Genomic DNA, 17,513 nt, shown 5'->3' on the forward strand with positions numbered 1-17,513 from the left:
GAAAGATTAACTGACTCCCAACCCTCTCCTTTTCCAGCATATGGGGAAAATAAAGGATTAGGTAAAATGTTTTATTGCCTCTCGTACTGTATTGTGGGCATACCAGTTAGAAACTGCTTTTAATGGGAAAGCCAAGTCAATCTATTCCCAGAGCCCCTTTTTTGCTAAAATCAGTATACTTAACTAAAAATGTACTAGTTTCTTCTCTTCATCTTCCTCCCTTTCTTACCTCTCCTCATCTCCACCTACTGCTAGTGGAAAAGAACGAAAGATCGGGATTAGGACCAGGAGAATCGGTTCTTATTCTAAGAAAGGACAATTTAATATTTGAGCAAGGTTAGATGTTTTTCACTGTAGGGTGCGTGCGCTCGCCAGACAGACAGAGAGAGACATAGAGACAGAAAGCGAGAAATCACCCACCAGGGGGGATGGTCACGCCGCATCCCTTCTCCTCCATTCTCCTCTCGGGATCTTGGGCATGCACGCACACGCGCCCGGCGTGAGTTTTAAGCCACTGGGTCCGGGACATGAACCGCGGTCGACTATGTGGGAATCCAGCGACATAGCCATTACGCTAACTGCTGGTTCCCAGAAAGGACAATTTAATATTTGAGCAAGGTTAGATGGCTCTGTAGTCAATAGCTGTCACTGAAAGTATAAGGCAGCATATGCAAATGCTTCATCCCCACATGAAATCGTGTTAGTGTTCTTAGACTGCCGAATTGGCCACATTTGCTGATGATGGATTGGGGAACATGTGAGGTAAGAGTTGGGGTGTATCTATTAATCCCGTCAGATCATTCCCATCTATAATGTGGTCTTCCGCTAAGTATCTGTTTTCTAAATTGTATCCTCTCTAGGGAGTTTTTCTCTCTCGGCCCTTTAAGAAAATTGATGCAGACAGCCCTCGCAGCCCTTTCCATAGGAAGTCTTTGCTCCTGACAGCAGAAGGCCTTTGCGAGTAGTGGTGGGACATAAGGCAGTGGGCCCCTCGATTGCTCAGTGTTCCAGGACAGGGACGCCTTCCGTCTGTGAGTCTTTCTCTCTTCCCCTCACTCAAGATGCTTTCCGCTGTGATCCCTCTTTTCTCTGCCTAGGTCACATGCCAGGAGCTAGCGAGGTCTGTAATCATGGCCGGTGACAATGGAGAAATGTGGAGGGGACATTAACACCTGCATGGCTGCAGATTCTCCTTAGCAGAGCTGTGGAGTGTGACAATGGTGTTTGTGTCCAAGCTATCAAACGCCATTATCACACTAAATAGCTACTGCTAGGCAATCCTTCGACTCAGTGGCTTCTGGGCATCTGTTTGCTGTGGGCAAGAAGGTTCGTCTCAAATCAGTGCTTCCAGTCTTGCGCAGTTACTGAATAAAGTCTGGTGCTCTCGTGCCCAGAACCAGTATGTCTGAGCCCCACCTATCCTGTGCTGTTGTTAAATACTGTAACTGATGATGTTTTTTTTTGTTTGTTTTGTTTTGTTTTGTTTTTTTTGGAGAGGTTTTTGCTATAGGGCGCGTGCGCTCGCCAGACAGATAGAGAGAGACAGAGAGATAGAAAGCAGGAAATCACCCCCCAGGGGGGATGGCCACGCCGCAATCCCTTCTCCTCCATTCTCCTCTCGGGATCTTGGGCACGCACGCACACGCGCCCGGCGTGAGTTTAAGCCACCGGGTCCGGGACTCGAACCGCGGTCAACTACGTGGGAGTCCAGCGACATAGCCATTACGCTAACTGCTGGTCCCACCGATGATGAGTTTTCATGTTTTCTCTAAGTCATAAAAAGATTGCCAAGTCCCACCCAGCAGCCAGCACAAAGCTACAGACCTGATACCCATTCCACCCATGCCTGCTGAGCAGAAATGACCAGTTAGGAAAGTTTAGATGCAGAGAACTAGGACTGGGTTAAACTCGATGATGAAAACTGCAGGGATGTAGGTGCAAGATTAAGGTATGTAAGTCCTCCTCTTCTTCTTCTTTTCCCAATTTGCTATGGGGAACATACACTCACCAGAGAGAGACAGGAAGTAAGGGAAAGTGAGAAAGCACGTTTCCCCAGGGAGGATGGCCACACTGCGATCCCTTATCCTCCATTCTTCTCTCAGGAGTTTGGTCACAAATTCACACATGCCCAATGTGTTTTTCAAGCCACCAGGTCTGGAACTCAAACTGTGCAAGTCGGTCATGCGGGATCTAGCTACCTTAACCACTGGCTTAGTCCTCTTCTTTCCATTGCGCGCGCGCACACACACACACACACACACACACACACACACACACAAACAACAACAACAAAAAAACGACATTCTAATAAACTTACACATGGTTTAGCTGACCTTTCAGACATTCTAACCCATATTCGATCCCTGCTGGTGCGAATGAATTACCAGGCTGATCACTGATTGTGTACGCTAGGTCCTTCCTTCTGGTTCAGTGAATTACTATGAGAAAATTGTAAATGAACCATGTGTGGGCTGCCCCAACACCTCTGAACATTGTAAACCCCTGCAGTTTCTGGAACAATAGGCCCAACTGGGTGGTCTGATTTTGAAAACTTTCTCTCTCCAAGAGAGGCGCTTAAAGAAAGGAGTAAGTCTTGACTGTGCTGAACTAAAGCTTCTGTCCTGTGATTTGGCTAAATGAACAAGTATATATTGAACCAAATCGACAGGGTTGGATCAACCATCAGAAACGAGTTTATCCAGTCATTCACCCATTCACTCAGGAAATCCACTGGTACTGAGCAGCTACTGTGTACCCCCTGGCATTGGCACTGGGGGTACTTTTAGACTAAATGTGTCTGACATTGTTTCTAGAGATGGACATTCGCTGGCTCACATTCTGTCTGGGGACCATTTTAATTGTTTAATTACATTTATTAGGGAACTAAATAACCAGAACTTTACAAAATAATTCCAAGCCCCTGCTGAAAGCTCCACTGCAGTGCAGCCCACACAGTGGGACCATGCAAAGGCTTCAAGGTCATGAGAAGCTTCTATCCAATGAAGAGGAGATGCTTTTCTGCCTACACTGCCCTTTCTTCTCTCCTGGTGTTGTCCACTGTCAAGAGGAGAGGCAGAGCCCCTGAGATAACCAGTACACTGACATTCCCTCGTCTGTGTGTTCTTGGTAAAGCCCTAAATGGATGGCCATTGATAGAGGACCCGACTGTTGAATAAATCACTCCCACACATACGATTTCATTTGATCTATACAACACAGGGTGAAGATGGTAGGTTTGAGCTCCTTCCGCAGACGGCAAATCAAGACTCTGGACGGTTCTAGAATCATTTAGTCATGCAACCACACCTCCACATTGAAACCTCTGTAGCCTAAAATGTCGTGCTTTACCTATAATCTCTCTTGGACTGGATTTTCCACAAAATCTCATGCTTCATAGCCAAGTCTCTGTAGATGCTGAGTTAATCATGCCAGTATTTAATCAATATCCTCACCTATACCCATCTGCCTTATCAATGGAGTCTGAGGGGAAATATGCAAATAAGAGAGGGATGAGTCATCCTTGGGAACCATCCTTGGGAATGTTCATAATGCCGAAAGAGCCAAATTTACAAAACGCCTTCATCGTGAAATGAAAGAGAAGAAACATCCAACTGGTAGTTTTTGGTCCAGGAAGGGAGGGACCAATCTTGGCAGACACAGCGCAGCCATCTTAGGGACCCAGCCAACTGATGCAGCACCAAATGGTCTAGAAGCTTCAGGCTCTGAGCTGTTGCCAGACTCGGGGACAATGCAGGTCGTGGTCTTACACACTGCTTTTCATTCCCACCTGCTCTGAGAGTTTGCTCAGATGGAATTATCCAGGTAGCAATGTGAAGGGCATTCTCTACATTTGTTTTTTTTTTTTCTACAAAGGGGTTCAGATAATGGCTTATTATGATTATTCTCTGAATTAGCTCTACATCTGAGCTGGGAGGCCCCTTCTTTCTGTAGCTCTCTCAGGAACGTACTCTATGTATAGTGAAACCTTCCACGTCCCCATTTTAAAGCCAGTGCCCATCCAATTATGCTGCTCTAAATCTCTCCCACACCACCTTTCATCTCCCCTCCTCCTCCCGGGATGATACCACCAGTCCTCTCCACGGAAGTGTTCCTGGCAACACTTAGTCACTCCAAATGAGGTTTGCAAGATGAAAGGGTCCACTTGGACAAGCAGTTAGAAAGGATGCTCAGGCTGGGGAGCAGTCACACTGATGAGGTTCTTTCCCCAGGAGTCGGGCAAGCCACTTGGATCATGCTGGTGAGTCTCTGTCAGTCTTCTTGTCTCAGCACAATGTGTACCTCCAACACGACACTTGCCACTTAGGACCTGTCCAATGCTCCTTGCAACCCCAGGGGAGGTTTTTGAAATAACAGAGCAGTTGCTGTGAGTCAGCCACTGCCCTATATGTTTTTCCAAACTCTTTTCAAACCTGTATTTTCCACTTGTATATTTCCTTGCATCAGAAGGCACTGTGGTGCTTGATCTGAAAATTAGTTTACTCTTTGTTCTGATGGGGAAATTAAAGGCCCGTTATCTTAGAGTTTTCTGAACAGTTCATGTTTACACCCTTACTTCCCTCACATCATCAGCCATTGTTTGAACAGACAAGGGTTGGTTTTCACTGTGTACCAGGAACGGTACTGGGCTCTGGGCATGCCAAAAAGAAAGAGGCCAGTCCCTTCTGTGAGCTGCTCTCAGTCTAGGAGTTGAAATGATGCCTCAGCAGTGACATTTCCGCCTCAGTGTACTAAGTACCACCACCGAACACAATGGCCAAGAGACTTTAATTAGACCCTTGGTTCCTTTCCAGATAAAGAAATACTGTGTCTTTGATGTTTTGATCTCTCTCTTTTATTTTTTTGGAGAGGTTTTTGCTATAGGGCATGTGTGCTCTCCAGACAGGCAGAGAGAGACACAGAGATAGAGAGACAGAAAGCAAGAAATCACCCCCCAGGGGGGATGGCCATGCCGCAGTCCCTTCTCCTCCATTGTCCTCTAGGGATCTTGGGCACACACGCGCACGCACACGCACCCAGCGTGAGTTTTAAGCCACCGGGTCCGGGACATGAACCGCGGTCGACTACATGGGAGTCCAGCAACATAGCCATTACGGTAACTGCTGGTCCCTGATGTTTTGGTCTTTTTGTAATTACCGACAAAATATGCCTTCGTGTTTATTTTGTTGATTCAGTTGGAGCAGGTTATAGAGGAAGGGCACTTCTTTGTTTTGAGGGCTGAGGTTGTGATATGAAGAGCTTGTTGCCTTTTCTTCCCTGCTTTCCGGCATGTCAATAGCGGAGGCCCTGTTGAGGGATTAGAGGATGGATAGAAACTCTTTTCAGTTATATCTGTCAAGCACTTTTACTCCTCAAAGGAGCTGGGTGGAAGGTGAGTTGGGTGTTCTTCTTGATGTTGCTTGGGTTAATACTTATAATGTCAGGCCATAGGGCCACTTCCTTCATCACCATCTCTGTCCCAATCACAAAGCCACCAGATGAACACCTCATTGCTCCTTGCTTTCCCACTCTCCCCTCCATTGGGACAGGCTCAGGAAAGCTGCTGAGTGCAAACCCATGGCAGGAGTCCCCAGGGTCTGCGTGGAAGAAGAATAGGGAATCTATTTTCTCTTTGCTACCCATGTTTCCCTCCAAGCTGTCCGAAGGAGGAGAAGAGGTTCTAAAGCTCATACAAGCTCAGAAGAACATCGACAGCTCCTGGAAATGCCAAAGGGCCTGGTCAGAGGATGGTTTCCTTCAGCAAGAAGAATCACCATTTTCCCCTGGGAAAGAGACCCATGTGGCACGAATTTACTATGTACTTAGAAAATTTAAACACTGTGTATGGGATGCAAAGATGAGCCAGACAGGCTCTAGTAGTCACTAACTTATTCCTTCATTCATTTATTGAACCAGCATCCTACTATGTACCAAGTGTTATTCTAGTCACAGAGAATTCAAAGGTACGATGCTCTCCCAGGAATCCAGCTGTTGGAGCCAGCAGATGGCATGGTAGTTAAGGCACTGAAATTCTACGTGGCCAACCATGGTTCAAGTCCTGGACCTGAAGGCTTGAAAATCACACTGGGCATGTGTTCAAGAGAATGGAGGAGAAGGGATTGTGGCATGGCCATCCCCCCCAAGAGGGTAGTTTCTCACTTTCCCTTTCCCTGCCTCTCTCTGCGAACGCACACATCCTATGGCAAATACCTAAGAAGAAAAAAAGGAATCTAGCTGTCGTCAGTCTAGTGAGGACAGGCAAATGAATAATTGCTATATTGAGCTGAAGATTCTTGACAATAGTAGGCGGTACCTTGGGACCTGAGGAAAGAGAACACCATCTGTGGGGTGATGAGGGCATGTGTAAGAAAGAGGCAGCCATCCTATGAAAGCAGATTCTATGACCTTGGCAAGGGAAGGATGGAAGTTTTCACCTTGACAGAGGCTGAATTACCTTCAATTTTCCACTTTCCCAGCTATTCCAGAGAGCAAACTTGAACTATAAACCTGAAATTTCTTTGGTAAGGATCTTGCTCTCTCAAAAATACAGCCTAACCCCCATAGAAAAGGATCACCTTTTAAATAAAAGAAGCACAGTGCATTATTTGGCAAGTGACTGGGTGCAGGTGTGTGTGTGTGTGTGTGTGTGTGTGTGTGTTACCACACATGTATGTGAAGAATTTTAAATTCTCCGAGGAACTGGGTAAAAATCTCTTTAAAGTTTCCTTCAGCTGGGACTCTTTTTCTTCATTTTGAGCTAGGGAAAAACCAGGCCTCTGATCTTCCATTTGAGCTGAAGTGAACATTCTTCTATTCACCTTTGAGCCTGGGCCCACCCTTCATTTGGGATCCTGCCCCCTGTTTGCAGGCTGTGCTCCATACTGCCCCCTGGTTGTAGGCTATGCTCCTGCATGTCATAATGTCCGTGGCACAGATACCAGGTTTGCTACCTGAGTATTCCAAACTGCTTTTCCTGACAGCAGAATCTGGTTTTAATTTAGATGATGTTCGTTTTCAAAGGCTTGGGGGAGAGAGGAAAAGGAGTGGAAGAGATCATTCTAGGGAGTGTCTGTTGAGCCATTAAATGCACCAGACAAGAACTCATCTCATTCTGCCTAGAGAACAAGCCCCTTTCTTTTCATGGTTCTGGCATATTGAGCCCAGTCAAAAGCTAATTAAAGTCCTTTCCGTTTCTTAGGACTGCATGTCGTCCCCATAGCACTTCCTGTTCTGCTTTTCCGCTTGGCTCCCAGTTGGGTGGGGATACAAAGCTGCCAGAGATGATCTCCCACGTTTGGATGCGCCAGCCTGTTTCTCTCACTGAGCACTGACAACCCGTGCCTGGATTGTTCCGGTCTCTGCATGAGCTCAGGATGTGTCACAGTGGGCCCTTCGCTGAGCAATGAGAATGAGTGAGATGCTGGACTATGTGATGGACAGGAAGGGCAGCTATATGTGCCCCAAAGGAAGCAGATCCAAATCACCACCCCCAACATGTAGAAGGTAGGTAAGGAAATTGTGTTATAACAGCCATCTTTTCTTAAATTGTCTCAAGCAATTCATTCTTACAGTGGTATTTCCTAAGCACCTACTATGTGCAAGACGCTGAGCCAAGGTAAGTTTTCTGGAAGAGGCTACATGGTAGGGGGACAGAAATCTCATGGAAACTTCCAACAGTCAAGGTGGAGCCTTGTGGAAAATGCATGGGCAGTCAGGATTCATGAGCACTCCGAAGAGTGGGGTGTCTGGTCACCCCCGAGGCTGTAGAAATAAATCGGGCCTCCGCCTTAGAGTGATTTGTTTGCTCCTCTTTCTGCACTTCTTGCTACCATAACTGCCTCCCTCCCTCCCCACAGTTTCTGCTCCCCTGTACTTACTGCTTACTCATGACTTCTGCACAAATGTCACATGTCCCACAAAGCAGGCCACCTATAGTGGCACAACACTCCATGATGCTGGGCTCACATGGGAAGGTCCCAGGTTTGGGTCCTGAGGTCTTCCTGTACACAGCAAGTGCATGCATGCCTGTGGCCTGCTGGCTGAGGATAGGTCATGGCGTGAAGACCTTGTTGGCTATATCCGTATCTCTGTCTCTCTCCATCTCTATCTCTCTCTCTTAAGGAAGAAATAAATAAACTTTAGAAAAATTTTTCACCTCTTCAAGCACATTTGTAGAGTTCGGAAGGGAGAGGAAGAGCAGAGTTTAGGTTCAGTTGGGGAATACAGGGAGGAACCTTACCTGAGCTCATGGCGGGTGGGGTCTTGAGGGAGGGGTGGACAGCAGGCCAGCTTGAGCGTGGAAGAGAAGTCTTCCAGCACTGAAGGAACTAGTGAGGAAGGGGCTCACTGAGGCCTTGTCCCCACTGACTCCAGCTGGACCACCCCAGAGTCATTCTCCCCGTAAGTGGAGTCCAACCTGCCTAAAGCCACCCACTTTCCTTCGGGCAGGAAGACTCAGTTTCCCCCGCGTGTGCAGGGACCTGAGCATATTGAGAGAAAATGTATTTCTGTGTTGAGGAGACTAGCGAGGCAACCAGGCCATTGTACCAAGGGCTCCGAGGGCATAGACTCAGAGGAAGGCTTCCTGGAAGAGGTAACATCCCAGAGGAGACCTGGAAGCAAGTGGAGTTTATCCAGATGAAAGAGGGGGGGACAGGTTCTCGGTTCCTCTAAATGGGAACAAGCTTTTTTCTGCTTTCAGTAGTGGAAAACAATAAAGCAAAAACAAAAACAAAAAACAAAACAATAAAGCAAACCAGAGAGCCCTCGGCACACTGGGTGGGAGGTGGGGGGGAAGCGGGAGAGGAGGGAAGAAAACACGCCTTCCAGGCCACAGCACCAGCATCACCTGGGAGCCTGTTAGAAATTCAAATTATCCAGCACACCCCAGACCTATTAAATCAGAAACTCTGGGGGTGGGGCCAGCAACCTGGTTTAACAAGCCCTCCAGGTGATCCTGATCTGCTCAAGTTTAGAACCTCTGGGCTGTCAGCCTGGTCCACTGTGTTCCTCATTAGGCTTTAATGAGAGGGACTGAGGCAATCAATCAACCAATTACTGTGCCTTGGAAAAGAGAGCAGCAGGGTGTTCTCAACCTTGGCTGCACATTAGAAGCACCCTGAGAGTTTTCAAAAATCCCAATGCCAAGGCCAGGCTCTAGGCCAATTATGAAAGCGTCTCCGAGGGTCCCAGGCAGTGCCATTTCTACAACACACGAGGCGATTCTAATGTGCAGCCAGAATTGAGCCCTGCTGCGGTCGAAGGATAGCAAGATGCTGTTTTGAATGGCTTAGAGAACTTATGTCTACACGGACAATTCGTGTAAAAGTGTGTATTGAGTAACAAGTGATTTACACAAATGGAGCTTTATCGTTTTTCTTCTGTAATAAAAATGTGTGGGTAGAGAGCCCAGGCCTGGGGCGGCAGCTCCACACACTCTCAGTCCGGGCTCCTTCTAGGTGTCCACTGCACCTGGTCCCCCTGCATGGTCATGGCCATGATAGGATTGGCTACTAGAGCTGTCGCCTTCATGCTCCAGGAAGGACAGACCTAAAGAATGAAGGACACAAAGGTAGCTACTCGCTAGTTTAACCCTCTTTGAGTCCGTCAGCTGCAATGCAGTATTTTAACTAGGCATGACACCAGCGTGGGACACAATGGGTTCTGTTACTAATGAGAGGGGATGTGAGGGCCAGTAGGTGGTGGTGGTGGTGAAGGTACTGGATTCCCAAGTGGTTGACTGCAGTTTGAGTCCTGGACCTGGCAACTTGCTTTCTCATTTTCTCTTTCTCTGTCTCTCTCTGGTCAAATCAAAAAATAAATAACAATAATAAATAAAATTAAACAAATTGATAATTATTTTTTAAACGGGGTAGAAATAGATATTGGGTAGAGAGAATGGGTGTTAGGTAAGTGGATGCCAGTTCATTTTTGTATTGGCCAAGGTTCTCCAGCGAAATGGAACCAACAGGATATATATATATATATTTACATGATCATGGTGACTGAGCTGCCCCACTATCTTCTGTCTGCAGGCTGGAGACCCAGGAAGTCTGCTGCTGGTTGGAAAGCCTGAGAGGGGAAGAGTGAACGGTGTAGAACCCAGTGTAAGTCTGAAAGCCTCAGAACCAAGAGTGCTTAAATTCAGTGTTCCAGCTCAAGCCAAAAGGAAAAGAGCAAATTCAACTTTCCTCTACTTTTTTGTTCTATTCAGGCCCTCCGGGGATTGAAGATGCCCACCTGCACCGGGGAGGGCCATCTGCTTTACTCATCACTGTTCAAGTGCCCATCTCTTCCATAGACTGTAGACACACCAGAGAGAATGTTTAACCAGATATCTGGCCCAGTCAGGTTGACACATAAACTAGCCTTCACAGTTTTTGCTTTTTAAAAACCTTTCTTATATATTTATAGATGAATGATTTCCTGTATCTTTATGGATGAATGAGTGAGCCCCCCCAGTGGGGCATCGTCATGCTGCAATCCTTCTTCCTTCATTTCTCCACCTCGTCGGGATTTCAGGCACACACACCTGTGTGTGTGTTTAATTTGCCATAGGGTGCTTGTACTCACTGGAGAGAGACAGGGAGAGAGAGAGAGAGAGAGAAAGTGAGAAATAACCCACTGGGAGGGATGACCACACTGCAGTCCCTTCTCCTCCATTCTCCTGTAGGGATTTAGAGCATGTGATTACATGCACTCTGTATACTTTTGAATATGTCAAGTCTGGAACTGCTCCGTTGGCCATGTGGATCTAGCTGCCTTATCCACCATGCCATCTGGTTGGCCCACTCAGTGAGTTTTTCAAATGGTTGGGGCCAGAATTTGAACCACAGTTGTAATGTAGGACTTGGCCCCCATACACAACGCTTAATCACTGTGTAGTAGGGCCAGCCTGATTTGGGGGGTTTGTGCCACAAAACCATATTAGGCTCAGAACTAGGACAGAACTTTACCAGAAGTGAGAGGGCATTTAATCATGAGAAACTGCTTATCCATACCCTCCTTCTGTGGTTGGAGAGAGCAAAGGGACAGGGAGCGTGGTCAGGAGAAGCAGGGTGGCAGAGGAACAGAAAAGGAATCACTACAGAAGTCACTAAAATTCTGGAGAGAGATCTGAAGCCAAGAAGAGGTAGGCAGTTTTCTCACGATTCCACAACAGATCAATAAGGTAGGGGTAGAACTGAGACAGAAAACAGAGATCTACTGTGACAAGGACGAATTTTCTTTGTGCAAAGAATGAGTGGAGGGTTCGTGGGATTCTTGGGGTTGTAAAGAATACAAAACCAACTCCGACTAGCCTTTGAAAAAAAGGAATTTATTGACCAACATCATTTACTTGTCTAAAAAGTAGGTGTGATTTAGGCATGGCTGGATCTAGGTGGAAGGGCCTCCAGGCTGGTACTCATCACCTTTCAGAAGATCTTTGATTTTGAAGGGCCCTTAGGCAATCTGTATCCCTTTCTGTGTTTTCATAGTCAGTAAGTATGAGCTTTTCCACTGGAAACAGAGCACAGAGAGACATCATCCAGTGTTTTTATGTGAGTACAATACCTTAACTTAAGGGAAGCAGTAAGGAGGGACATTTACTGCCTGTGCACGAGGCTGGATTCATGGGGGTGCATGGCTATTTGTCCCTGATTCTCTGTGGTTCCTTCTCTGATTGGGCCAACTAGTGTGAACGGTTGACCATTGTTGATTTATATACATTAAAGAAATACAATTAAAGCAGATGGCACAATGGTTATATCGCTAGATGCCCACATAGTCAATTGCGGTTTAAGTCTTGGACCCAGCATCTTAGAACTCATGCTGGGCGTGAGTACGTGTGTGCCCAAAATCCTGAGAGGAGAATGGAGAAGGGATTGTAGCATGGCATTCCCCACTGGGGGCGGGGGTGTGTGTGTGTGATTTTTCACTTTCTATCTCTCTGTATCTGTCTGTCTCTCTGGCAAATGCATGTGCCCTATAGCAACAAATGTCTCTCTTTAAAAAAAATTTAAAATATTTTAGGTGTGTGGTGGTGGGATACCCAGACACTGAGAACTCTACAGAAAGCTTCTGAAGGAAAGGAAAACAACACATAATCTGTTCGGCTGTCAGTATACTAACCTGGCCAGTGGTTCTAGGCAGCTGCATTCTTTTGCCCTCTCTTTATTCTTTCCATTTTATAGGCATGCATCAGGTTTGAAGTGGGACAAGTGAATAAATAAGCAACAATCCTGGCCATGCACAGCATGAGCAGCCCACTGCCACCTGCCAGCATCGGATCTCTGCTGGAGGCTTGCTTTGGCTTCCAGAGCTGCTCTGCCCATGCATGGCAGACAAAAGAGCAGAACTCTTCCCATGGCTGATGGGAGTCACACATAAAAGCCTGCTCTTCACTGGCAAGACAGTAGGATCAGGCCCCAGTGGCCCACAGCAGGAAACTCCTTGATAAGTATCTCCATGGGCTGCCCTCCCGCCCTGTCTCATTTCCCCTTGTTTCCCTACCTGTATTTCTTAATCACCTACACACAAATGTTTGTCGCAGAGTCTGCTTTTGGGGAAATCTAGTGCAGGGCAACCCCTGGGGATCCCATCAGCAACGCAAAGGAACCCTATCTCCATGGGTCCTCCAGTGTACGGGCTCAGGAGCACCGAGCAAGGAGCCCTGAGCAAGGGACTGCAGGGAGAGACAGACAGGAGCTGGGGGGCAGGAAGGCAGGCATTCCCCACAGACTAGGAGCAGGCGTGAAGAACCGAAGTGGCATGCACAGCACGGTGAAAGCTGGAGGTAGGCGCATCTGTGCTTTTCTGTTTTGGGGGGAGTTTTTTCCCCCTCTTTCTCATATGGACTTCTGAGAGTGGGGAGACAAAGAGATGATGCAGCGTTGGAGAGAAATGGATTGGAAAGATGAGACAAATCAAAGTGCAGGGGCTTTTAAGTTATTTTTCCCAAACAGGCTTTTCAGAATCAAAGGGAGAAGCAGCAGAGAGAGGGAGAAGGTGAGAAATCACTGCCTGGAGGGATGGCCACACCACAATCCCTTCTCCATTTTCCTCTCAGGATCTTAAGCACAATGCAAACACACCTGGTGTCTTTTTCAGGCCACCGAGATCCAGGATTCAAGCCACAGAGTTGGCCTTGGGATTCAGCACCCTAACCACCGTGTCACACCTGCTGCCCCCCCCCAAATTATTGTTTTAAAAAGTATTATTTACTAGGAAATAATGGCCTAAAATCCACGAGAATGTCCAGTATCCAAACATGAGGGCAACCTCATGAACCTCCATATTCAACCATCCAGGAGGGTCTTTCTAAGGAGACCGCTAACCACCATGTTACACCTGCTGGCCCCCCCCCCAAATAATTTTAAAAGTTTTAAAAAGTATTATTTACTAGGAAATAATGGCCTAAAATCCATGAGAATGTCCAGTATCCAAACATGAGGGCAACCTCATGAACCTCCATATTCAACCATCCAGGAGGGTCTTTCTAAGGAGACCGGACTTGATAAAAGAAACTTTCGCTTGATTGGAGATGGCAGGATGCCACCTACTACATAAAATGAGTACACAGAAAATTTGAACTCGAGGAGGTGAAACAGTGAACCGGTCGGCAGGGATAAGTGAATCTATCTTCGACATTCCTTTGTGCAGGGACAGTTTATCTTTCTCATTTCAAGTCTGTCGCCAGGAGGGGCAGAGGGGGAAGGTGATTCAGGGGCTTGGACCACATCTAATTATACTCTCCACCTGGTACTGTGAAGTGTCTGATGTACTGGTTTCATGTAACACGGATGTGGAAACAGTAGTAAAGTCAGTATTGATCTTCAAGACCATCTCGTGAGATGCAGTCAGTGAGATGCGCAAATGCAGACATCAGTGATAACAAACAGGGCTACTCCTGGGAAGCCATAGATGTACCAAGTGAAACAATCATTAGGGGTGACATTTTCTATGATCTGTTTATTCTGATAAAGCTCTAGGGCCACCCGCAAACAGTGGTTCCTGCTGTTGAAATTTATCTGCCTGGCAGAATGTTGGGCTTCTCCCAGCATTCTCTCAGTTTCTCTCTGCTGCCCCCTCATCCAGTTGCTACCCTTTGGATCCCTGGGGAAGCTGCCTTGGGGAGGAAGTTTCCAGACACTGGAATGGATCCGCCTAGCTTGGTGTCTGCTGTGCTCATCCTTTTTTTTTTTTTTCTATAGGGCATGTGTGTTCACCAGAAAGACAGAGAGAGACAGAGAGACAGAAAGTGAGAAATCACCCCCCGAGGGGGATGGCCACACCGCAATCCCTTCTCTTCCATTCTCCTCTTGGGGTCTTGGGCATGCACGCACACACACCCGGTGTGAGTTTAAGCCACTGGGTCCAGGACTCAAACTGCGGTCGACTACACGGGGGGAGTCCAGCGACATAGCCATTACACCAACTGCTGGTCCCTCTTCTTTCTCTCTTCTATCTCTGGATGTCTAAGTTGGTTTAGTCTAACAAAATGCCATAGATTTGGTGGCTTATAAACAATAGGAATTTATTTCTCACAGTTCTGGAGGCTAGGAAGTCCAAGGTCAAGGTGCTAACAGATTTGGTGTCTTGTAAGGGTCCTTTTCCTCATAGATAGGCATCTTCTTAATGTTATCTCACATAGTGAGAGAGACTAGGGGTCTCTCCAAGGACCCTTTTATAAGGACACTGATCTCATTCATGAGGGTTCCACTCTTATGACCTAATCACCTCCCAAAGGCCCCTGTTCCTAATGCTATCACTTTGGAAGTTAGCATTTCAACCTATGAACTCTGGGGGGATGGGACATAAACCTTCAGACCATGTTGCTGGGAAGTCCAAGGTCAAGGTGCTAACAGATTTGGTGTCTTGTAAGGTTCCTTTTCCTCATAGATAGGCATCTTCTTAATGTTATCTCACATAGTGAGAGAGACTAGGGGTCTCTCCAAGGACCCTTTTATAAGGACACTGATCTCATTCATGAGGGTTCCACTCTTATGACCTAATCACCTCCCAAAGGCCCCTGTTCCTAATGCTATCACTTTGGAAGTTAGCATTTCAACCTATGAACTCTGGGGGGATGGGACATAAACCTTCAGACCATGTTGCTGAGCCATATCTGACCTCTCACTACTTACTTCTGAACCCCGTGAGCCTAGTGTTTGACTGGCTTCCTGGCTCCCTCTCCTACTTGTTGGCTCAGAGATGCCTCATGTGGTAAGGTGCCCTGCTTTCCACTTCTCCATCCTGCTGCCCACCTGGGAAAGTGTTGGACTCTCACACTCCAGCCATTCAGCCCATGTTCGTGGCTAAGCCTCCAGCATCTGAGGAAGCCCACAAAAACAAGCCCAGCTCTCTGACATATCAGTGAAGACTCTGCCTTGTGTGTGTCCCCAGTCTGTGCCTCTTTTTCTTTATTCAGGGGATATCTCTTCTGTTTCTAAGCAAATTCCCCTCACGCAGCCCAGGGATGCTCCTCTTGCTCCTGAACCCTGGCTCTTGCAATTCTCCCTATGTGGACTACCTTCCATTCTTCTCCCTGCTCTTCCTTCACACCCCTTATATGTTCTGCTCAAAAGTCACCCCTTCCAAAAAGATGGAAGATGAAAGAGAGGCAGGAGGCTGGAAGGCTATTGATCAAAGCTGTACTTACCTAAAAGTAGCATGAAGATGATGCAGATGGGTACATCAGCAATTCCACGATCATTTTCAGGCAGCAAGGGCTCCTCGATGTGTCAAAGTCAGAGTTTTTAAGAGACATACAGAAACTATGAAAACCTCAATCATCTAGCTCCCTTAAGGCTTGGAGGCTGGTGTTAATATAGCACAAGATCGTGAAACAGTATGATTTTTGAAAACTGAACCCCGAAAACATTTATAACACAAATCCATCATATGACATTATGTTTTAATTATTTTCCTCTTTCTTTAAATATCAACAAATAGGGAAGAATATAATTAACTTATAATTGTAGGCCATTTTTAGGTGGTGTTTTATTATACTGTTTCTCCCAGTGAATAAAAGTGACTTGTTATACTTATTCCTCAATTATGAATGAGATATAAATATTTATAGATAATACTTTATCCAAGCTAAAAAACTTAATAATCACAGTAGTAACTCATATTTATTGAATGATATTCTAGGCCAGTTTTTCTTTTTCTTTTTTCCCTTTTTTTTTTTTTTTTTGGTTTCTAGCCAGAGAGAAAAAGAGAGGGAGAGGGAGAATCTTCCTTGAGGTGCATGGTCATGCAGCAATCCCTTCTCCTCCATTTCTCCATTTTGTTGGGATTTGGGCCATGCACACATGCACCTGACACCTTTTTCAAGCTTCCGGGGCTGGGACTCAAATCATGGTCAGTCATGTGGGATCCAGACTCCCTTAACCACTAGTCTATGGGGCTGGTCCTCCAGGCCAGTTTTTCTATACATAAATTAATGTTCATGTCCTGTAAGATAGGTAATACTATACCCATTCATCAGATGGGGCAGTTGGGATTCAGGGAGATTAAGTTTGTCTTCAGGGGCTGCCAGGGGGTGTGGTATTTAAGGCCGCTGGATGCCCACATGGCCAACCATGATTCAAGTCCCAGACTTGGTGGCTTGCTCTCTCACTTTCCCACTCTCTCTCTCATGTTCTGTTCCTCTCTGGTCAAATTTAAAAAATAAATAAATAAAGTTAAATAAAATAATTCTTTTAAAAAAAGTTTGTCTCCAAACTCACACAGCTGGTTAAGGATAAGAATCAAGACCAGAACTCAGCAGCTAGGTACCTTACTTTCCACTTCACAGCTTTCCTGCTTCAGAAGGGTTTGGGATAGAGTAATTCCATGCCAAAGTCTCAAGAGAACCTCAAGATTTTTATCCTATCAAATTGATATAAGAAAGGCGCCCTAACTTTCTCACAGTTCTGGAGGCTAGGAAGTCCAAGGTCAAGGTGCTAACAGATTTGGTGTCTGGTAAGAGCCCTTTTCATCATAGACAGGCATCTTCTCAATGTTACCTCACCTTTCTTACGGTGTCAGCTTCATAGTCTGTTGGTTAAGTGAGTCAAATCTTATATAGTGGTTTGAGTCCTGGGCCTGGTAGCTCTGAAAATATCCTAGGTACATGTGCATGCATGTCCAAAATCCCCAAAGGAGGGAAAGATGGAGAAGAGGGAATTGTTGCATGAGATACTGTCTCCACTTCCTTTTTCTCTGTTTCTCTCTAGTGAGCACACATACACTCTGTCAATTTTTACAAAAATGACCAAAATAGAGAAGAAAAAGAAAGGTGTACTATCTCTCCATCTAGCATGAATCAGAGATGGTTACTCTGTTAACAAATATCTTATCAAAGAGTCTTCTGCATGCCAGGAATCTTCTAGGTGATGGAGAAGTGAATAAGCCAGAAACAAACAATCTTGCCCTCAGGGAACTTCCATTCTATTGCGGAGGAGACAGAAAAATTTTTTTAAATTTTTTATTTAATTTTATTTATTTACTATCATTATCATTTTGAATTTGCTATAAGTCACGTGTGCTCA

The 17,513-nt window shown here is 46.1% G+C and overlaps 2 long non-coding RNA genes and 1 other non-coding gene across 3 annotated transcripts; 2 read left to right on the forward strand and 1 right to left on the reverse strand.

The window, feature by feature from the left end:
• The first annotated feature begins 1,205 nt into the window (after nucleotides 1–1,205).
• Nucleotides 1,206–1,262, forward strand: MIR122 (microRNA mir-122). The gene has a single exon (NR_129418.1). It is a non-coding gene; the product is annotated as a microRNA mir-122 (primary transcript).
• A 4,895-nt stretch (nucleotides 1,263–6,157) lies between these two features.
• Nucleotides 6,158–10,505, forward strand: LOC102489671 (uncharacterized). Its single transcript, XR_333195.3, has 3 exons — nucleotides 6,158–7,500; nucleotides 10,032–10,103; nucleotides 10,211–10,505. It is a non-coding gene; the product is annotated as an uncharacterized LOC102489671 (long non-coding RNA).
• Nucleotides 8,249–16,125, reverse strand: LOC106734105 (uncharacterized). Its single transcript, XR_001369850.2, has 3 exons — nucleotides 15,638–16,125; nucleotides 9,989–10,068; nucleotides 8,249–8,324 (listed from the first exon to the last, which is right to left on the reverse strand). It is a non-coding gene; the product is annotated as an uncharacterized LOC106734105 (long non-coding RNA).
• Between the last annotated feature and the right edge of the window lie 1,388 nt (nucleotides 16,126–17,513).

This window comes from Tupaia chinensis, unplaced genomic scaffold (genome assembly GCF_000334495.1).
Source record: "Tupaia chinensis unplaced genomic scaffold, TupChi_1.0 Scaffold000012_1, whole genome shotgun sequence".
Lineage (NCBI taxonomy): Eukaryota > Metazoa > Chordata > Mammalia > Scandentia > Tupaiidae > Tupaia > Tupaia belangeri.